The sequence below is a fragment of the Otolemur garnettii genome, unplaced genomic scaffold (genome assembly GCF_000181295.1).
Source record: "Otolemur garnettii isolate 467f Iridium unplaced genomic scaffold, OtoGar3 scaffold00028, whole genome shotgun sequence".
Lineage (NCBI taxonomy): Eukaryota > Metazoa > Chordata > Mammalia > Primates > Galagidae > Otolemur > Otolemur garnettii.
The window spans coordinates 18,939,105-18,962,695 of record NW_003852423.1 but is presented as its reverse complement, the minus strand read 5'-3'; the positions used below and the strand labels follow the sequence as shown (position 1 = coordinate 18,962,695).

Genomic DNA, 23,591 nt, shown 5'->3' with positions numbered 1-23,591 from the left:
ATGGAAAAATAAACAAAAGAACGCATCTTGTCTTGGTCTTTGGAATGTCAGTGTGAAAACATGTTTCCCTCTTAGAGGAAAGGCTTGTTATTTCGACTCCACGTGAAGGACTGCTGCTTCACGAAAAGGTCTGGAATTTTTCCCTTTTGGTTCCATGCTCCACATCTGGGTGGGTTTGTTTGTGTTTGATAGTTTTTCTCTTTGTAAGGGCAAGAGTGGAGAGAGGAAGGCATACAATTATTAAATACTCAACTCTTGCCTGTCCCAACAGTGCTGGCAGCAACTGATGTCAATAAAAAATAGCTGGGATTTCAACATCTGTGAACCAGGTCTCCCCTAGATCAGATCTGAGAGTTGATGACAGGAAGTTGAAGTCACAAAGACCAGGCCTTGCCTTTAGAAGGTACAGTAAGGGTGAATACTTCTTGGAGAAATGTTAATAAAAAGGTCTAAAGCATAAACCTCATTCTTCCCATTTTCTTTTGGAAACACTGCCCAGAAGAGAACTAATAAATAGGTTTGCATAAAGAGAACGCATAGCTATTTTAAAGCCATTTGGCAATTTCTTTTTCCTTACTCAACCAAAAGGTCATTAGAATCGCAAACAGTTGATGTTGACGCCATGTTGTTTGCAGGAAAAACAATTATCACAAACAAAACCCTCTTGGCCTCAGATTGGTTTACTCACCTGCCACTTTCAGAAAGAAAGGAAGAACCAGAACTTCCTCATGCTTTGACTTTATCAGGCCTCCAAACAACCCCTCTGGCCTTCTGATCTTAAGCCCTGGAGCCAAAGTCCTGCCCCCTCTCTGGGATCTGGTCCCCCAACTCTCAGATTCTTGAACCCAATCAGTTCAACCCCATCAGTGTTTAAAAGGAGCCAGGTCTCTTCTAAGTTGTTTTCTTTATTTGAATTGGTTTTTTTTAGATGGTAGTTTTTGAAAATAACCAAGAGCTGCTGCACTAACTCTCAAGGTGAACTTGGCTGTCAGAAGTGCAGTTGTAGACTCTGACCTGCAGGCTTGCGTGACAGGCTGTTTACAGTCATTAGAAGACGCCCACGAATTGAAGATCTTTCTGTGGATCAAGAATGATTTTTTCTTGAATACTTAAAAATAGAGTGTTTTTTCAAAGGGGCATCATTTACAAAATGATGCTTATGTTTTTTGTGCTTCTTCATTGTACATTTAAACTTCCATGTAGTTTGTGAAGACAGTAGAGACATTAATAATTACCATATAATGATTAATAAGTTAATAAGTTAATAATAAGGAACTATGAAGGTCCTGCAATCATTTATAGAGGACTGAGCACTGTGGTTAAGGCACAGACTCCAGAGCCAGCCTACATTTGAACTTGGATGTAAACTTGAACAAGTGACTTAACCTCTCTGAGCCTCAGTTTCCTCATCTGAGGAAATGGGTGTGATCAAGACATTTATAAATTATGTCTTTCAAATGATGCCTAAATAAAGCCATTTTACTTCATGTGGATGTGGGACCACCCCTGGAACAGTGCTGGAGAGATGAGAGTATTTATAATTTTTCCACATTTGAATCATGTATGCTGTGAGACTGGCATGCAGTAATCTATCAACTTACTTAAGAGATTTACTATTGCAAATCAAAGAGAATAATGAATAAATTAATAATAGTGCTGGGACAGTTAATGATCCCTATGAGAAAAGAATGAAAATAGATCCCTACCTCAAAACAGACACAGAAATTAATTATAATCTAGTATAACAAAAATGAATTAAGGACTTAAATACAAAAAAAAATCTTTAAACCTTTTAGAAGAAAACATAAAAATACTGTTATGGTCTCATAACAGAATTTCCTTACAAAGACAAAAAGGACAAAGTATTTTTTTAAATGCTCTAAGCTCAAACACACTAAAGTTAAATGCTCTAAGCTCAAACACACTAAAGTTAAATGCTCTAAGCTCAAATACACGAAAGTTAAAAACTTCTGGCTTAAGATATCATAAAAAAAAAATTCAAAACACAGATACAACCCAGAAGAATATATTTGTAACACATTTAAGTGTCAAAAGATTAACATACAGAATTAAAAGATGTTCATGAATTGATAAGAAAAATATATGAAAATATGCTGAACATCATTAGCAGACAAGGCAACTCAAGTTTAAATCACAGCGAGATGCCACTTCACAGCTGCCAACTGGATGAAACACGGAGCAGGCACCTACAAGCGGGTAGGTGGAGCTACTTTGTAAAACAATTAGGTATTGCCAAGTCAGGTTGAAATGCATAACCTTGCAATTCAGGAAGACCATTCTCAAAAATGGATCTCAAACTTTGCTATATATCATGATCATCTGGGATGCTTTTAGACAACCTGATGCCCAGGCTGTACCCAAATAATTAAAGAGGAATCTCTGGGGGTGAGACCTAGACATCAGTATTTTTTTAAACATCCAGATGATTCCACTGTGCTCCCAAGCTTCCTAGCAAGCGGCACCACCTGGCTGTGACTTTTGTCTGCTTCTTAGTGGACAATGAAGTGGAAGAGACCCAGTTTTAGTGGGACACCTAGGATGCCGGGAGGACGTCGGGTGAAAACCCAGTTATAACTCGCCACATGCAAGAAAGAGGTCCTCTCCCACATGGAGGTCTGCCTCTTGTGTCTCATCAAAAAGGAAGTCCACCCACACCCCCGTTGGCCCAAGGCACGGTCGTTATCTCCTTCCCAAATACCAGTTGGATCACTCTGTTCAAAAAGCAGAAGCTGAGAAGAGGCATATCTGGGTGATACAGCTGCGGGTGGGGAGGGCAGGAGGGACTCCCGGAGGTGGAGTCTGACTGGAGTTCCCAGCAGTTTGCAGCTGACATCTTCTTTTATGACATCCATTTAGCCGCAGGGTGGCTGTTCTACCATGTGAGCCTACTCAGCTAATAAGAGCTTCTTCATTATTTCCTTAACTGTGGATGTCAAAAATTCTGATTGAATTTGAAATCAAGTTGCATTATCGGTATATTTTCAACATAACATTTGTCAATGAAAGACAAGGAAGAGCTGTTGGATTCTTTAAATATCATTTTTGAACTGTTATTAAATGGTTTTAAAATCTTTGTAACCTACTTTGATAGCAGTGGTTCCCCTCAGTGGTGATTATCAAGAATTTAAAGAGATCATCATTTAAACTCTTAACCAGAAATTACAAGTAATCTTTTCGTGTATAAAATCTGATTTTTTTAAACAATTAAGGAGGAAAGCTCAAATTTCTCTTCTTAAGAATGAGAAGAGGCTCGGCGCCTATAGCTCAACCGGCTAAGGCGCCAGCCACGTACACCTAAGGTGGTGAGTTCGAATCCCCAGCCCGGACCTGCCAAACAACAATGACGGCTGCAACCAAAAAAAAAAAATAGCCGGGCGTTGTGGCAGGCGCCTGTGGTCCCACCTACTTAGGAGGCAGAGGCAGGAGACTCGCTTGAGCCCAGGAGTTGAAGGTTGCTGTGAGCTGTAATGCCATGGCACTCTACCCAGGGGGACAGCTTGAGGCTCTGTCTCAAAAAAAAAAAAAATAAAATAAAATAAAAGAATGAGAAGAGAGATTCCATGTAGAAATTTTGTACAAATTCATTTTCTTAATATAATTAGGTAATATAAAAAAATTATTATTTGGGGGGCCAAATCCCACAGAAATGCCTCCAAATCCCCTCCTGTTTATGCTGAATAAATGTTTTCCATGCATGTCATGACAGGTCAGGAAGCACAGCCTTAAAGAGAAATTTTCAAAAAAAGCACACGCAAGAATATTTATAGCAGCACTGTCCATAATAGTGAAACACACCAGAAACCACCCAAAAGTTCATCAAATAGGATGTATAAATTGCGGGGTGCTCATTCCATGTAATAAAATGTAGCCATGGAAATCAGTGAACTCTGGGGACATATTAACATGAAAGAGTCTCAAAGGCTCATATTAAGCAAAGGGAAAGAGCAAATCAACAAAGAAAACATAAAAAGTTCAAAAATAGGTAAAACCAAATAATATGCTTAAAATAGAGGAAATTGGTAGCACTTTTAAGGGGAAACTAAAGCCATTTATTCAAGTACACTCAGACTTTGCACTAGCTATTTTATTCTGCCTGAAATACTCTTTCCTTGGAGAACTATTTGGCTGCTTCTTCACTGCAGTCTGTTCACTACTGAAACATCGACTTACCTCCGAGGTCTTTCCAGACCAACTAATGTGAAATTGTACAAGAGAACATGCAGTGTACACACACAACATACACACACCCCGCAAATACATATCATGCTCCTTATCTTCCACTCTTTGTATTTAACTTTTCTTTATAGAATTTAATACCTGACATGTGAGGCCTGACAATTAAGTTTGCAAACCTGCCACCGTACACTTATGGTGGCAGCACTGTACAAACAACTCAGTAAGAATTCATAACCTTGGTAGGAACAGTTGTGTCCATGTGGTTGTGTGGCAGTGTCTTGCTCAGAGGCATTCATTATTGTTATGGTGTGTTTTTGTGTACCATCGCCAGACTATCTGAGTTTGAATAGAACAGTATACAAACATTTGTCAATTTCTTGTTAAACTTGGCAAGCACAAAAGTGAAATCAGGAAAATGTTAGTCCAAGTTTCTAGGGATGATACCTTGAAGAAAATGACCTGTACAAACAGTGTCACTGACGAAGAGAGGTCAAGGTGGCCAGTCACAAGCAGAATTAATAAAAAATATTGCAAAAATTCATCAAATTATGTATCAAAATCATCAGCTGAGAAGGAATAATGGCATCAAGTAAACACTGATAGAGAAACAGGAAAATCTTAACTGAAAATCTTGGCCAACAACTCAAGGCTCTTTCAGCATGACGATGCACCAGCTCACACGGCCCTGTCTGCGAGGGAGTTCTTAGCCAGTAAAGAAGTAACTGTGTTGGAACACCCTCCCTATTCACCTGATCTGGCCCCCAGTGAATTTTTTCTTTATCTGAAGATAAAGGAGATATTGAAAGGAAGACATTTTGATGACACTCAGGACATCAAGGGTAAGACGATGGCAGCTCTGATGACCATTCCAGAAAAAAGTCCCAAAATTGCTTTGAAGGATGGACTAGGCACTGGCATTGGTGCATAGTTTCCCAAGGGGGGTACTTCAAAGGTGACCAGAGTGATACTGAGCAATGAGGTATACAGCATTTTTTCCAAATTGAGTTTGTGAACTTAATTGTCAGACTTGTCATACCATCTATATGCATATTTATTGATTGATTTATTCTTTATCCCTCCTCCCAAGAAGGCATTTCATCCATTATCTCTCTAGATCCTAGAACAAGCCATTGCTTGAGAAGCTTTTCTATAAAAGTTTATTGGCTACAAATGGACATTTATTGAGTGCTTTACTTTATCCTAGTCCGGCAAATTCCAGCACAGCAGGTACAAAACTTAGAATCAACAACCAGGATGGATGAAAATGAAATTTTGTATTGCTGTCATTGCATTTTACTTCATTCTCAAATCCCAATTTTCTGGTTGGCAAAATCGAAATAGTTCCATCTCAGAGTAAACCTTTCACTTCTGGATTTTTTCTCAGGCTCTCTTTTGGCAAATAGTTGATATAAAATATTTCCCCACTCATCACCAGGTCCTTTTTCTTCCTTTCTCCTCAGAAGTGAGCTTAATCCCTGGGGTGTGGGGAGCTTGCAGTGCTGTATGAGTGGCCCTGATCTCCTCTTCTGTCCAGCTTCCCTGGCACATGTCCTGCCAGATCTTTGGTCACCAGCATCTTTCCCCACTACAGCCATGCAAACTAAAATTTTCTCTTATAGTTCTCCCTCCACTCGCTGCCCACTGAGCCACTGATATCACTGATTATCTTTATTCTTATTGGCAAGCAGGTCCACCACTTGTGAGTCCCTCTTAGGGGCTTATAGAACTTCCAAATAATTCCCTATACCACCCTAGAATTGCAAGAGATTCAGTAAGAGAGGTGCAAAGGTTTTTGCCACAGTGGGCCCAGGGGTGTCCAACCTTTTTGCTTCTCTGCCATATACTGAAAGAGTTATCTTGGGCCACACATTAAATAAACAAACATTAACAAAAGCTGACAAGCAAGAAAAGGTCAATGCATAATATTCACAACATTCAACACCACAAATAAGCAAAACAATCCTCATATAATCTGCATGTGGCACATGGACTATAAGTTGGACACCTTTGGGGCTCTCTTCTCTATACCCAGAAGGAAGATGCTCTGTGATGTCCCCAAATTCATCTGAAGTTTGTATCTCCAGACCCAGGGCTCAGTTTAGGAATAAAGAATACCCACTCCCTTCTCAAGTAACCACTGGAATCTAAGATTTTGAGTCCTTCGTGAGTAATCTTCTTCTACCAGCAAATCAAATTTGATTTCATATCTCATTAGGGGCAAATCAAACTCTTCCATCATCCTGCATCCTCTAAAAATTCAAAATTCTTTTCCTTTCATCAAAATCTTGGCTCTGGCGGTATTACCAGAGGTTTTCATAATAGTTGACTCTGTGCAGACACTAGACTGATTCTAAGCATACCATCTCCCTGAGCAAGGAATGATCCAATGGGAGGATGGCGGCAACAGCAACAAAATGCGGAAACATCTGTCGTTTTCTTGGGATTTTTATCTCACCGTAGAAGAACCCATAGCAGCATAGAGCTTAGGAAATGGCTTTACAGGTTTAAATAATGCTTTATTTACTAATCCTTTGGGAGAACTGCAGAAGTGTTTTCTTTTCTCTGAAACAGATGTTAACTACCTGCAACTCCCATTCTGTTTTTAATTTTAAAATGCTTGATGGAAATATTTTTACTATGTCTTATGCACTTTCCTAACTTATTCACTTATTCAATATATCATCCAGAAGACAATGACCATATTTACAAAAGAAAGTCACCTTATTAAGAATATCAGCATTTATCCCATGCCATCCAATAGCTCTGGGAGCTTGAATCAAGGGTGAGGGAAATGGGCTGGATGCCTTAACATTAGTTTATCTGCTTCTGCCATCTCTTTCCTTACATCGGCTCCTCTCAGAGCCACCAGCTTGTCAGTTAGTAGTAATTCTCAGCACATCTTCTGTCCATAGCAGGTTGCCCATGCTTCCCCTGGTGTGCTCCTTGGACCATCAGTGTCAGCATCTCCCAGGAACTTGCAGAAATGCACAACCTTGAACCCCACCCCAGCATCACTGGGTCCATGCTTTATCAAGATCCCAAGGTGATTCATGGGCACATTAAAGGAGAAAAGCATCAGTCTTAATTCAATGCTTCCTAAACCAAACTGACCCCTGGCCTCACTGCCAAGAGAACTTGATTTAGTCCAGCCAGAGTCCTGAGCTTCCTCCAAGTACTTTTGATTTAGATGGCCCCTGGACCCACATGTGAGTGGACATTCCTTGGTACAGAATAATTCCCAGCATAAGGTGAGCTGAGTCACTTGTTGCTCACTCTGACTGTAGAGTGACACTGGGGCAGTAAACTCAAGGGAAGCAGCTGATAGAAAAAAATTGTGTGGTGCAGCAAACGGCTCAGGACACTTTTATGTGCATAACCCACATCAGGGCTATTGCTATGGCAGATCATTGCAACTGTAACTAAAATAACATACACACACTTTGTCCAGCACATCCACCAGATTGTACTTTTGAGACTTATTTTTATCTACAAAACATCAGTTGGTATCTATTCTGAATTAAATTAATTACAATTAATCCCATAAATTACAGTTTTTCTCTGGTGAGTAAAATGAGCGTGGACTAAAGAGGGAGGGACAGACCCAGTGAGATCAGCTGTGGGCTCCACTAACTCTCGTCTCTATTGTATCATGGGTTCTGGGGCTGGACTGCCTGGGTGCAAGTCCTGACTCTGTGTCACTGAAGGACACAGCACAAGCTATTTCACTCTCTGGGCCTCAGTTTCATCCTCTGTAATGTGAAGATGATCATAATTACACCTATCTCTCAGGATGTGCTTAAGAATTACACAAACAAGTATACACACAGTAGCACTTTGTAAATTGACCACCCCAGGGACTGTAATAAACTGGTCAACAAAAGGATCTGTACTGACACATACATGTGCTGCATGTCCAGTCTATGCAAATTAAGTCAACTTAAAGAGTTGGTCAATGTAGGGAGGTGGTCAGCTATGGAGGTTCTACTGTATTCATTTCTTTATATTTATTTTTATATATGCCACAAAAAGGACATAGAACCATAAGTGATACATAGTAAATGTTCAATAGATCATCACTATGATTATATTTTATTATGAATAATTTGTTACCTTATTCTTATACTGATTACCTATAAACTCAGATAGATGCCCTTAAACCACTAATATATTTCCCTTAACCCATCTTTTTAGCTGTGAAACCTTGAGTGAATTTCTTGGTCATCCCTGAGCCTCAGTTTTCTCATCAGTAAAAAGAGTGTGGGAATAGTACTTACCTCACCATGGACGGAGAAGAAAATCTGAAGTCTTTGAAAAGCACCACCTGGCACACATGGTCCTGAACAAACATTTGCTGCTTTCCCTTGTTGGCTGCAAACACAAATAATCAATACAATTAAATCAGTTGTGTTATTTTACATGCAATTCATATTCAGGATTCCAGGCACATGAAACTTCTTTTCACCCCTTAGGACCCAGCTGAAATGGCCCCTTCCATGATTCCTCCCATACTTCCTCAGAGGGCCTATAGCTCTAACCCAACCTTTCCCAAAGTACTTGGCCCACTGAGTCATAGTGTATCTGCTTATACAGCTCTCAACCAGGCTGTGTGTTCCTGGGGAAAGACAATGTGTTTTATTATATCTACATCCTGAGTACCCCATGCAGGGCCTGACACGGAGTAGACAGTAAGAATTTGTTGCATGGATAGGTGAGTGAATTTGTAGGTGGGTTGGAGGAAGAAGGATGGATGAGCTCCTAGGGGAGCTCCATGGCCCTCTTGCCATGGAAGGAGGTAGAGACCTGGGGACAGCTGGCTGCTTCACAGTTGTGTCGGGTGACTTAGGATACACGATATTGAGAAAACAGAGCATTCCTCCTAGGTTCATAGGCAGTTGGGAAACAGAGACAAGTTCCTAGAGTTTAGGGAGCTTCAACTCCATATCTCAAGAGTACATATATATTAGGATTTTTCTAAGTTTATGCACAGCCTTTAGAATGGTGTTCTAAATCCTCTCTGATCTGGCCCAGCCTCTCTTCCCAATCTTGTTTCTCCTTGATCCCTCCCTCCCCCCCTGAATCCAAGATCACTTTCCGGATGCCCCATCACAGCCAATTGCCCATTCTCAGCATTCCCTTAGAACACTGCTGGATTTTTGTCTTTGAGTTGTTACTTAATCATTATATAGAAGAAACCTGAGGATTAGAGAGATTATGTAATGTGCCCAAACTCAAATGACTAGTAAGTAAAAGAACTAGAATTTGAACCTGGGGTGTCTAGCTCCAGAGTACCTGCTCTTGAATGCTATGCAAATAGAAGTGGGAGTAGCTCATGTTAGCAGATAAGTCAATGTTACTCTGAAAATAAGAGCTAATGCAGTAGACAAGCACAAGGCATTAACAAAAAAGAGAGGCGCAACTGCCACAGATCATAACTCTTGGTTACTTCAGTGACCAATCTCTTTATCAGATCCTTATCAGAGAGAACATACGTACAAACACATGCATACACACATACACAGATAGAGACAGAGGAGAAAGATAGTGTCACTCTCAGATGTATAATCTGTGTTTCCCCTGGCCTGAGTAAAGGCTAGAAGTCAAAGCAGGGTCAAACTAATAGAAACGATTATTCTTTCATTAGCTCTTTTTCCCACTTGCTATTATAGGACTTATGACTCCCTGCCAAGTTTTCTCCCAATCTGTTTATTTCAGGGAACGCCCTTGGATTATCAGGGACATAAGATTGTGTTGGCAAGTAGGGTGCTACCGAGCCATTCTTCACCTGTGCTTGAGGCCCTTAGCTAAGGCTTGCTAAGGCCACCTTGGCTGTCACTGAGATAGCAGTGCTGTGTTTTCTTCAATTTATCAAAACCATTTGGTAGTCCAAGTGTAATGCTAGAGAATGCCTGTCTCCTTAAATTGCCCCTGAGTCCCCAGGTTTTAGCAAAACCAGCTCTTTTAGTTTCTTCCTGGAGACCCAAGTGCTAGGCCGCAGACCTGTCCCCAATATGGACCCCTCACACTGTCCTCCAGAGCCTACCTCCTCCAGCACACACTGTTCTCCCAGGAATCCCCCTTCTCCAGGAACCAGACTCAAGGTTTGCATTTTACCCTGCAAGTCCTCCTGGATTTGGGGGTGGCCCATAAATGTCTTAAGGTAACAACACTGAAAGCCTACTGGAACTTTAAACGGCAAGTTCTTGGATGGTCAAAGAATCCAAAGACGCACCACCAACAAACACTAAAACAGACAAGGGTGGGCCGGGATAACCACCCCCTGCTGGGTTAACTCCCCCACCATCCGCCAGGACCACTCCCTGTTATATGAGCGACCACCCCTCATGGGAAAAAGTACAGAGAAAAGCCATGGTTGCCACTGTCTACTGACCAGCCGCCTTCCTGAGAGGCACCCTTCCAGACATACACAGCGGGACGGTGTGGGAGGTGTTCCCCAGCCTGGGTCTCTCAATTGGAACCTCTCTTCTGAGCAGACAGGACAACCAGTATGAAGCAGAAGATACACACTACGTTAAGACATTCAGAGTTCATTGCAAGACAAAAGCTCTGCAAAGTTAAAACAACCTCAATAGGACAGTAGTGGCCGAAACGGCTCACCACCTCTTGTACAAACTCTTACTTCTTATATATCCTATAAATGAACACTTATTTTTAGCTTCTATTGTTCACATTCTTACTTAAATCTCCACTTTACATGTTAATGACTTCTTGCAGGGCGTGGTCAGTGCTAGCCCCTCTGACCTGTGGTTCCAACAGCTTGTATTAGATAAGTTCTTCCCTATGTTGAAATATCAGTTTTCTCTTGCTTGTCAGCTCTAAATCTTGTTCTGGTAATTTTTAAACTATTTGTTTCCACAGGGTTGCTTTCTGCTTTTTTATTTCGGGTATTCCTGCCAACACCACGTTGTACTTCCATAGTTCTTTTCCAAATGAACAGTCTCTCCTTGTTCTCTAGCTTATCAGTGTTTGCCACCAACCACGGAGACACACAAAGCTTGTATTACTAACTCCCCTAATTTGTAGATAAGGAAACGTAGACAGGCATTTAGGAAACCCAGAAAAAAGAAACATTATCCTTCAGCCAGTCGTGGCGGCTCATGCCTATAATCCTAACACTTCAGGAGGCTGAAGCTGGAGGCTTGCTTAAGGTCAGTGGTTTGACACCAGCCTGAGCAAGAGTAGGATCCTGTCTCTACCAAAAAATAGAAAAATGAGCCAGCCTTCGTGGTATACATCTGGAGTCCCAGCTACTCGAGTGGCCGAGTGGCCGAGGCAAGAGGATCACTTGAGCCCAGGAGCTTGAGATTATAGTGAGCTTTGATCATGCCACAGTACTCTAACTGGAGTGACAGAGTGAGATCCTGTCTCCAAATAAACAAACAAACAAAGAATACTTCAAATATGCCATACTCTGGCCTTGTTTAGTATAACTTAAGAAATATGAGTAGCCACTCAAATCATGGTTTTCAACTTCAATTACACAAAAAGTCTCTTACCAGCTTAATTGGGACCAAATGTTCCTTTTTTTAAGTTTAGGACAAAATGAAAAGAAATGCCCCCAAACACTGTATTCCTGAGGGCTTAGAGTCAGTGTATGGAAGATAGTTACCACGAAGACAATGGAATAGGGTTTCTAACGGGGGTTTCAGGCAATCTTTAAAATAAAGTTAGATTTTCAACTCTCTGGGATTGCTTTAGGGCTGTCCTGGAGGGAAATAAATGATGACCACAGGTGCTGCCTCAGAATCTTGTGATTTGGGGGATTCTGTTTTTGTTTTTTTGGTTTACTTTCTTTTTCTTTTTTTAATGTCAACCATAATTCTCAATCTGAGCAGAAGGAAGGAACCTGGAGAAACATTTTCCAAGAAGGTTCTGTTCCTAAAAGTGGAGTGGCTTATTTGATCAAATAACTTTAGAAAATTCTGAGTTCAGTAATTTTTTTTTTTTTTTTTTTTTTGAGACAGAGCCTCAAGCTGTCCGCCTGGGTAGAGTGCCGTGGCATTACAGCTCACAGCAACCTCCAACTCCTGGGCTCAAGCGAGTCTCCTGCCTCTGCCTCCCGAGTAGCTGGGACCACAGGCGCCCGCCACAACACCCGGCTATTTTTTGGTTGCAGCCGTCATTGTTGTTTGGCGAGCCTGGGCTGGGGATTCGAACCCGCCACCTTAGGTGTATGTGGCTGGCGCCTTAGCCGGTTGAGCTATAGGTGCCGAGCCAAGTTCAGTAAATTTAAAGAGGTTGGATTTTGTTTTGTGTTTTGTAGTTTTTTACAATATTTCTCTAGTTATTGTTCTTAGACAATTGGATTCTCTATGAAAAGGAGAAAGTATTCTCAGTTTCCTCAACTATTTTTCCTTGAAATTCCTTCTTCCAGAGTATTTTGTAGTACCTGACTTCACAAAATACACTTTGGGAAACACTGCCCTTGATCCAGTGCATGGGTACTTCTGTAGAAATAAAATGCATTTGCTTTCAAAAAAAAGAAAGAAAGAAAAACTCTGAAATAAGCTCTTTGAATAAGGGTTGAGAATAATGTAGTAAAGTATTGTTTGTGGGTGTTTCAACATTTTTCTTTTAATTTTATTGTGTAACAAAGTACAAAGTCGCTTCATCCCATGAGGCAAGGGAAGAGAGACACAAGTTTGAGTGAGCCATACTCATACTCAAGGTTCCCAGAGGCCACCTTGAAGTTTATGGTTACAGATCTAGAATAGGGAGCAAGGGTTGGCAGGGAGGGCTCCCCTAAACTGTAAGAAGGATGGATTTCAAGTTGGCCTCCATTTTCAAAATTCCTAATTTCCAGATCTGGCCTTTGTACCCAGGGTCTTCCAAAGCTCACCTCTACTCTCAGCAGCCCTTCCTCTTGGTCCTGTCAAGGACTAACAGGACACTCTCTCCCAGGCCAAAGCTTGTACAGAAGTGGTAGACAAGCTGCCCTGGGCTTGCCTGCAGCAGAAGACGCAGATATTCCTTTGGTCCTAATGTCCAAGCTCAAATTCCAAATCTTGGCCTTCATGGCTGCCAACTTCTGTGTTCATTTTTCTGGTCAGGCCACATTATGAACTGAATTGAGTTCCCCAAAAATTAATATGTTGAAGCACTAAGCCTCAATGGGACTATATTTGGAGATAGAGCCTTAAGGGAGTTAATTCAGGTTAAAAGAGATCATGAGGCTGGGAGCCTAATCCTTAATCTTGGAATTTCAGCCCCTAGAACTACAAGAAAATATGTTTCTGTTGTTTAAGCAACCCCATTTGTAGTATTTCATGAGGGCAGCTGGAACTAAGAGAGGCTATAAAGATCCAAATAGGTCCACTAGACAATAAAAAGAGCTCTTAATGCAATCAAATTCCCCACAAGCCTCTTCAGAGTAATCTATTTCTGGAACACCTTTTGCCCAGTGGCTTCTATATTTCAGAGAGCAGCTTCCTTCCCTTCCCTCTGCCTTGAGCATCCCAGAAAATAGTGATTACCTACAGGGCTAACATCAACCCACATGACTCCTGAGGGGCTAGGGAACCCACACAAAAAAGAATTTTCTTTTCTTGGTGTCTCTCCTTCCATGCAAAGAGGGGCTGATGGAGAGAGGATTTACCCCACCTCACAAAATTGCCACGATCATGACATCATTGTTAATGACTTCCTTCCCAGCAGCTACTGCTCAAGGCGCAGCCCCTGCAGCCACCCTGACATTTGCCAGCCGCTGTTTGCCTTATACATATTGTATTTTCACAAGCAACTGGAGCTGCCAAAGGACCCTGTGAACAAACACAGCCTGGCAGATGCCAAGATGGGCCTGAGAGCACGAAGCCCTGGGAAGGGGGCTGGCAGCTTAGAGGCCTCCCCAAGTCCCAGCAGGCAGAGAGAAGGCGACAGACACAAACTGAGCTGCATGTTAATGTCTCCAAAGTTCAGGGAACAGAACATAGGAGACAGGGAAGGAGAAATTAGTATGGAAATGTTTTAAAGGCAAACAAAACACTAGTCACCGCTTCAACCCCTGGGCAGATTTTCAGATTCTTTAAAGGCAAAGGCACCCTTATAAACAAGGCGTAAGTACAGAACATGTGTGCTTAACGGGAAAGAGCCATCCAAGGGCATTTTAAAAACTGCATGTAATGGAAAGATTTATTTTTAAATAGAAGGAAGGAAAATGGTTAATTGGATTCTTTTGAAAAAGGGACCAGTAAAGCACATTTTCACAATAATTGGTAACATCTTGCCCACGGACACATGCATCTCCAGGAGTCCTTTAGGGAGGACGTGAATCACCCCTTGCCTGGTGCCACCCTCTGGGTAACATCCCATATACTGCTCCCCTCATTGCCAAGAGAGCTTTACAAAATGCAGAACCCTCACCACCACCCCACCACCCTTACCCTAATCCAACAGCAGCTTCTTTGCAGCCTTCAAAGTACAACCTAAAATCGCCAGTGTGGCCCGTTAAGTCCTTCTGCCCACCCCTTGGTCTTCACCTCTGCCCTATACCTTACCTCCAGTGTTATTTAACCTTTTCTTTTTAATCTCACAGCACACTTGAATCTATAGTTAAACTTCTGCTGCTCACTTATATTATGTTGATAAAAAAAAAAGTGAAAAAAAATTGCTTCTTTCAAAAATAATTTAATGAATGATCTTTAACATTTTTTGAGGCACACCTAGGATTCTCTTATAGCACACCAGTTGAATATCACTGGTCTAGAAGAATCTCAGCTAAGGGTAGGTGACAAGAGGGGCTGTGATTTGTCTTCTTGGGCAGGTAACCTGTTGGATCTTGGTGGCAGGATGCCAAAAAGCTAAAAAAAAATAAGTCTTTAAAGAAAAGAAAACAAAAATAACAATAGCAATAAAAATAAGAATAGAGACAAGTATTCTTTTCCTTTATAAGATATACATTTTATTTTGTACTTATAAAGATGATTAAAAAAAAAACTGTATGTTTATGATAAACATTAGAAAACTTGGAAAATACCCCCAAGTATTAAAATGAAGTAGAAAACTATCCCCAAATTTTCACTGCTAATGCTATGATCTATATAGTTCAAATAATTTCCCATGATAATATATAAAAATTCCTGTACATAGCAACCATACATTCATATATATACCCAGCATAATTTCTTTAGGTCCCTGCTGAAGATATTCTATTGGAATAAATAAATCTATCTCCTTGAAGAGATGAGCCAGAAAGCTGCATCCTAAAATGATAAAAGTCTATCACATTGCAGCTTCTTTCTGGCTCACTCTTTCTTCTTGCTTGACTCACTTACTCTGAGGGGATGCCAGCTGTCATGTCTCGAAGACACTCAGCCAGCCTTAGAGAGGTTGAGATGACGTGGAACTGGAGATTCCTAGCCAGTAGCTGGTAAAAAACTGAGATAGGCTTCCTGCCAAAAGCCATGTGAGAGGACCTGTTTGGAAACCCTCCTCCATCCTCAGTCAGACCTTCAGATAACCACAGCCCCTGCCAGCTTCATGAGAGATCCAAGCCAGAAACAGAGTTTCACAAAAACTGCAAAATAATCAGTACTGTTTTAGACCACTTGATTTTGGAGTAATCTGTTATGTAGCAGTAGGTAATTATTGAAACATAAATCATCACTTTGACTGGAGCAAAAGTCACTTTATTGCTAAGTATGGCTTTGAGCCTGGAGCACCCTCAATGGAGGCTCTACAACTCCTGCTTAAACTTAGAGATACTTCCTATGCATTTCCTTTGTGTTCAGACTCAGATCCTAGCACCCTACTTACTGACCAGATCAAGGAAAAACAAGGGAGAAGTGGGGGGTCTGAATCAGACCATCAACTCCCTGAAGTCTGGAGGAGGGGAGAGAAAGCAACCGTAAGGCAGGCAGCCTCTCCCCCTTTCAGGAAAGGCATTCTACTAGGAGGAAGGAGAGCAAATTTGCAAAGAAGGGGGAGCAAAGAGCAGAACTTTCCATTCTGACCTATAATCAAAACCTCCTTCCTTGGTTCTCAAAATTCTCCACCTGCAAGTACTCAGACTCATTAAGTTCCCTTGTGCCCAGACCTATCCCTGTTAGCATCCTTCTAATCTGGATGGGGTGGGAGGGTACAGAGGAAACTTATTCTTCCTGTGTGTCTTTCCTGGAGGCGAAATGGTGTTATTTCCTGGCCTCCTAGGGCGATTTTTCTCCACTTTCTTATAATAAAGGCTCTGACATGCCTTAATTCTTATTTCTAATAATAGCCCATCTTTGCAAGTTCATTTTCATTTAATATGATACTCTACTCAAGTATGATATAGAATTACTCAAACAAATTATCCATAGAGTGTTTCTAAATTGAGACTCTGCTAAGCTGTCTTTAATGGACAGAGTATTTAGTTCATCATTAATTGTTTATATACAGCAACAAAAATTAATTGTATGAGTTCATCAATGTCTAAAGTTCTTAAATGACTTGTTTTTTAATAAAGTAGAACTGTCTCAAATTTTATTGAATTCTCATTAATTATTTTCATCTCAACAAAGAGCTCATGTTGTGTTCCGGGTGAATTAATCAACAAATCCTGAATTAACATTGTTCAAATTAAAGAAATGTGTCACCAGCTATCACTATTTGGCTATTGTCCATCAGTCAATTTAGTCCTTGTTTAAAAGTCTAACTTGCCTGGTGGGCTTATTCCTGTATAGATGGAAAGAGAGAGAGAGAGATCTGAGCTTGCAAGAATGAAAGGCAGTGCTGACACCCACAAGAAAGAAAAAGTCATTACACTTCCAGGAAGTACAACACACTGGGATCTGAGACCTGGTTCTGAGCCCTGCTCTGGCACTTATAACTTTTTTGCCCAAAGCAAATAACTGGAGCTATTCTGCAAGTCTATTTCTGTGTCTGTGTTAGGGAACACCACCACCTCCTACCCTGCTGGTGCGATTGAAATACTTCCATATAGGTGTCTTAGTCATTTCAGATAGCTAGGACAAAATATCATAGACTGGGTGGGGTAAACAAAAAACACTTATTTCTCAGAGTTTTGAAGACTGGGAAGTCCAAGATCAAGGTGCTGGTAGAGGCAGTGACTGGTGAAGGCCATCCTCCTGTCTTGCAGATGGCCACCTTCATACTTCCAAGACCTGCTGTCATAAACAAGTTAGGAGACTGGACTTTGTGGTACCAGTCAAGGACCCACAGCACTCTGTACACTTGGAAAAGCATTAACTGGCTGTAGATTTAGTCTAACTAGAAATACTTTGCAAAAAAAGAAAAAGAAATGTTGCACAGACATAGCCACCTTGAAATAAGAGATATTCTGACCTTGTAATCCTTAAGGGCAGAATCTGTTTAATGTATGCTATGCTGATTAATAACATTGTTGATGTATGCTTTTGCTGTGAAGGTATAAAATAACAAAGAGAAATAGGAGGGCATCTCAAACAGCTCTTTGAGGAGATATCTCCACTATTCTCTGGAATTGCTGGCTTTTCTGTAAATAAAGAAGGAATTGTTGATCTCTCATCCACTTCTCCATTGATTGGCTTGGGTGACAGGCAGATGGACTCCTTGGTCCAGGAACAGAGAAAAAGCCAATGCACATACTCTGGCCTCTTCTTATAAGGACTCTAATCCCATTGCCATGAGTGCTCATTCCTCGTAACCTAATTGCCACCCAAAGGCCTCATTTTCAAATACCATCACAATGGAAATTAGGGTTTCAACATATAAATGAAGTGGGGGCAAAATATTTAGCTTTTACTCTGTATCAGTCCAGGTTCTCAACAGAAACAGAACCAATAGGAGAGAGACAGAAAGAGAGAGAGAGGTAAGGATATATTGTGAGGACTGGCTCATAGAACTTTGGAGGCTGAAAATTCCCAAGATCTGCCTCTGCAAGCTGGAGACCCAGGACAGCCGGAGGTGTTGTTCAGTCCAAGTTTGAAGACGGAGAACCAAGGGAGTCTCAGTGGGGGGATAGGAGAAGACTGCCGTCCCAGCTCAAGAGGTCAGGCAGAAGGGGCAGTCTCCCTTGCTGTGCCTTTTGCTCTAGTCAGGCCCTGAGCAGATCGGATGAAGCTGCCCACATGGGAAGGGCCGTCTTCTTACTCAGTGCACCACTTCACATGCTGATCCCATCCAGAAACACCCTCACAGATGCACCCAGACATAATGTTTAGCCAAATATCTGTTCACCCCATGGTTCAGTTGAGTCGACACAATAAAATTATGCATCATAGTAGATGACAGTGTTCAGAAAGGACAATGAAGAGTGTAAGAAATCACAAGGATAGAAAAAAAAAATGCCTCATATGGCTGTCACCTCCAGTTCCTGCCTTTTCCACTTCCAAAATTACTGAATGTAGTTCTGACGGGAGGGGAGGCCACCTATTGCGAGGATTCTAGAGTGTCTCATTCCCTTGAGTCCCCCTGTCAGAGATAGGAGGGCAAGTGCCCCTAGGATGCGCTTACTTGCATCAACTCTTTTTTACATTATACCCCAAATGTTTTATCCTGGCCTTCCCCAAACCTTCACTGCCAGAATGAACCCAAGACCCCATTAAAATAAAAAAAAAAACCTATGCAAGTGACTTTAACAGCTCTGAGGAGATAGTAACAAGACCCAAACTGTGATTAGCTACCCTGTCATGCTTGGCCCCAGACTAAAACCACCAATGGAACCAAATCATTCGCTCTTCTCCCTCCTCCCTACTAGGGTGGAATGACCTTTTCCCTCCCTCTAGGACTATGAATCTTAACTGTGGCATCCAAAGCCTTCCCCAAAGCCACCAAATTCTCATCATTTTACAAAGACCACTCCAAGATGCTGAGACTAACACACAGGTAGAGCCTGTCTTGGGACACCCACACTCCCGCCTCTCAAACACATAATTGTTAAACAGAGCATGTTTCCTGCTCATCCTTTCCCATGATATCTGCTACTCCCCTGTGACATGGTGTTTCGGTCACAGTATCACTGAATGAATCACAAACAGAGAGTTTCCACTTCCCTGAGAGTTTTCAGTGTGGGTGGTTCCTTATCTTAGTGGCTTTGCCAACTGTTTTTTCAAGCTCAGAAATCATGGCAACCTTTGCAGCATACAGCTCCAGAAAAATTAGCCAAGAAACCCATTAATGTGGCATAAAACAGGAAATACGCTCTGGGCAGATGGAGGAGAAGGCAGATGTATAACGCTAATAAACTGATTCACAGACACCTCGGTGTTCTCAGAGGCTCCTGCTCCAGACATGCTTGTATGTCATCATTGCAACCGTTTGTATTGACAAAATTAGATTTTCATTGGCCAACAGAAAAAGCACTCAATGATGATCTCTACCTTATATGGATTCAGTCTGGATTTCATGGAAGCTGAGGAAGAACTTTAGGGGAATGTGGGTTTTCATCACCTGTATGCAGCTCAATGAATATCCTGCTCACTGTAAAACTGTTTTCCTCAAGCCCATGGAACAGGTAAGTAGCTGCTGTCCTCTCCAGCCTGGGTCTTTAGTGCCATCAGGAGGACCTCAGAGCCACCCTTGCCCACTCTTCAACTCTACGTCTTCTCTCCAGTGCCCCCCTGAATGGTGACCAGAGATATACTTTTGGAAGTCTCCCCCAAAACTAGACAGCTTGCAATGAACTTTGGGAGCCTGGTTTCCGTCCATTGCTGCCATGAGTTTATGATTCTTATTGCTATTGTTACTCCAGCCTCCACAGACAACAGATGAGGAAAAACCAAATCTGTTATCACCACTCCGAATAGTGGAGCTACATAGTTTTCAGAGTCCTAGAAGGGTGAATATGTCATCTTTTACAGTTGGGATCAAAGCTGGACTTTTGTCCTTTTCTCATCCTAAGTAAAAGCAAGTTCTCCACTGCTGGACTTCAGCCCAGTTTAATGGACAAAGACCTAGGCTTTGTGACTTTGAAGCTTTCTCCACCTCCACTCTCTCTTCCAAACCATACGATATGAACACCACCAATACCGGTGGCAGATAGTAGGATGCTCCCAGTCTCCATCCAGGAATGAAAGACATCCCCCCAACTGTCCAGTGAGCCATTAGCTGACTACTCTCAGGTCTTAGCTCTCCTGGGGAATTGCTGCGGCCGAAGGTACCACCTTACCCAGGTCAGCCCTCATCCAATGACTGGTCCACATGGGGATATAAAGGCCCTGCCCCTCCACTCCAACTGAGGACCCCTCTGAAGAGCTATTTTTGTTTCAGTCTCCTTGTGGGGCTGGCTAAGTCCTCCTTTGAGGCTGCATTGCAGCCAAACCAGCTCCACTCTCTGCCCACTCCTACTTAACTTCTCTCCCACACATGAGAGATGCTACACACGGCTTCCCAGACCGTCCCTAGAGGGGCTGAGGGAATGACATGCTTTTTGGTGCCTTTTCTCCTTCTCTGTCCCACCTCTACTCTCTCTGTGTATGCTGCCTGGAGTCACCACCCACTAAGCCACCAGCACCAGGGTCTTGCCTTGGGGTCTCCTGGTTGATGTGGGAGAAACTGCCATGTCCTTATTTCTCTTTCTCTTTCCACTTGTGCTAGAAATTCACCTTCATGGGAGTCAGAGCCCAGAGTTCAGGTGCTGGAGGGGAGCACGGATCAGGAGAGGGAATGTGTCAGAGAGGACAACTGCAGAATAGCTCTGAGGAAACAAGCTCGACAGCCCCAGCAATATCTGGCCAGTGTCTACAGGTTCTATGATGGAATTTGGTAAGGGAATGTAGACTTAAACTGCCACCTGGTTTCCTTTTCTAGCAAGGTAGTTCCATGGGGCCATAATGTGTGGGTTCTTCAGGGGCTGAATGACAATGACAGTGATGGCTTCTCCCAACCAGCAGGTCTGAGACATAATCAGGGAGAAACATTGGGTCAGATCTCTCCGGTCCTTCCAGGTCTATAAAAATCATCCCCATTGGGACAGATTTGAATGCTCAGGCTCAGAAGGGCAAGTCACTTTCCACTGACTCACAGTCAATTAGCTACAAGCCAGAATTCAAATTCAGCCCAAATCACTCCCAAGCCCTGAGCTCCTCACCGAAGGCAGGAAGTCCTGGAAACATGCATATCCCCAGCTACCAAATGGGAAATGGAGCAGGTGGGAGGAAGAGGTTTAGCAGGCTTCCAGAAGCTCTAACAGTGGAAAATTGGTTGAGGAGGGTAGAAATGAGAGAAGAGACAAAATAGCCACAAAATCTTCAAGGTCAGCAGGCGGCCCTGGAGAACTGTTTGGGGCCACTCTACGCAGGCTGAATCTAAGCTGTCCTGGAGAGGGGCTCTGGGATCAATTCTATGCCACCCAGTGTCACTGTTCAAGCATATTCATTGAGCTCTCTTGAGCCATGACCTGGAGAAAGGAAAACAAATACAAAGGCCAGGGCCCTGCCCCCAGGGGGCAAGTGTACTAGTGTGGGAACTGGCAATAAACAAACTGACATATCTCTGATTTCTGATAATAGTAAGAGTTGTGAAAAAGTTATAGTGAGGGTCACATTGGTGGTGGAAGTGGCCAGGGAAGGGTCGCCCCTCCTCTCCTTTCCTCCCTTCTGTCTTCCGACCACCAAGACACGTCTGCCCCCCACCTTGCTTATTTCCAGGTGCCTTGTTTCTCTGACCCTTGAGAACTATTTCTTTCTTTCTACAGGAAAGTCCTCAAGGCATTTCTCAACACAGGTCACTCTCCCTAAGCCTTCTAGAGGATCTGCTAAGAGAACAGAGTGTTCTCCATCTTGAGGATGGGAATGACATCACCTCCCAACCATCAGGACTGTGCTGCACACAGACCAACATGATTGTGTGCCATTTTCCTTGAAAAAAAATTTAGGTCAGATATAAATGGAGAGGACATGAGCACTGAGGCCTGTAGATTTCTGCCAGGTTTCCTAGGGAATGACCTGCGTAACAGAGGCATGGTGGTGTCTTTGTGACACAGCTCGGCACCTAACAGAGCAAGCCGAGCTCACTTTCTTAATAAATAAACACATCGCTTGAGGGCTGGCCCTGGGGAGGGTGTGGGTTTAGTGGAATGTTTTCTATTTCTGGTTTTTTTTGTTTGTTTGTTTGTCTTTTTCATTTTTCTTTTGTAACCTAGATTCAGTTGTAAGATAGATGGTATTCAGAAAGTCGATAGGCTCTAGATAACTATAAATATTTCCCAGCATATGATACCTTTGCAACAAAATTTATTTCCCTCCTTCCGCAAACCCTCATCTTTCCCCCTTGGAGGTAAAGGTGTAGCTTAATATCTACTATTTAATTTACTGCACACCTAATATACGTTAAAATATTTTCTCCAATTCATGTATTTGTTACTCAAAAAATCTTATTTTTGACTGGATTCAGACTTAGAAGTGGAAGCTGTCCGAGAGGAGAGCCTGCACCTCTTGGTAATCTGTTCCTGGCGCTTTTCTTTGGCCTCCTTCATTCTCTTGGCCAAAAGTTCAGCATATTCGGCAGCCTCTTCTTTATTTTTCTTGGTACGCTGTTTCTTCAGAGTAATAAACCTGCATTTATTTTGTAAGACACGGGGAGATACAAGATGCTGAATCGTGGGTGGTTTGGTCCTCGGTTTCTCACCTTCTTTGTTTAAGGCCATTCTTACAACGTATTGGCAAACATCATCTTCTTTAGAGACAGATTGAAAAGTTTGCAGATTCTGCCAGCTCTTTTGGGCCCCAGACGCCAAGGTACCATAGTGTCAGTCTAAGGATATCTTCTCTCCTTTTTTCATAATAACCAAGTTAAGAACCCTCAAATTGGCCTTCGCAAGGCAAGCCCAAACAGACTTGTGCTTCCTTTTCCAGTTCTCCTTCATCTATAACCTATAACAGGAACGCCCCTTCCCCCGCAGCAGGCAGACCCGGCCATGGGTCAAGACACCCTGCTTCATGGGGAAACCTTGCTTCTTGTTTCCACCACTGATTTGTACTCCGTAACCCTTCCATTCTTCACCCAGAGTGTCAGCAGCAACTTCCTTGGCCATATACTTCTCAAAAAAAGTATGAAGTTCATGTTCATCATCCACTTCAAAGAGTTTCTGGCAGCCAGTGGCTGGGAAGGTGATATTCAGCTTCATCCTGAAGTATCAGATCACCTCTGAGGTGCCACAGAAGAGAGCTATTTTCTCTAATCTTTATAAGAGCAAGATAATTAATATGATTTCAATTTCCACTTCACAGATGAGAAAACCAAAGCTCAGAGAAGTTGCTCAAGGCAACCAAAAGAGGGAAGTTCCTGAGCCTGATAAAATGATTTCCCATTGGTTGAAAAAAAGAAAGCCTTTGGTCTCTCTGGATTCTCCGAAAGAAATTAATCTCTCTCTGTTCAAAGTGCGCCTTTAGCAAGAAAAACAATAGGACAGCCCTTCAACTGGGCTTGTTCTTTGGCAAAGGCAGGGTGACCAGGTCATGCTG

The 23,591-nt window shown here is 42.3% G+C and overlaps 1 pseudogene across 1 annotated transcript; it reads right to left on the bottom strand.

The window, feature by feature from the left end:
* Positions 1–22,478: 22,478 nt before the first annotated feature.
* LOC100943860 lies at positions 22,479–23,254 on the bottom strand (annotated as a pseudogene). Its single transcript, XR_002773099.1, has one exon. The product of XR_002773099.1 is annotated as a 40S ribosomal protein S6 pseudogene (transcript).
* Positions 23,255–23,591: the final 337 nt, after the last annotated feature.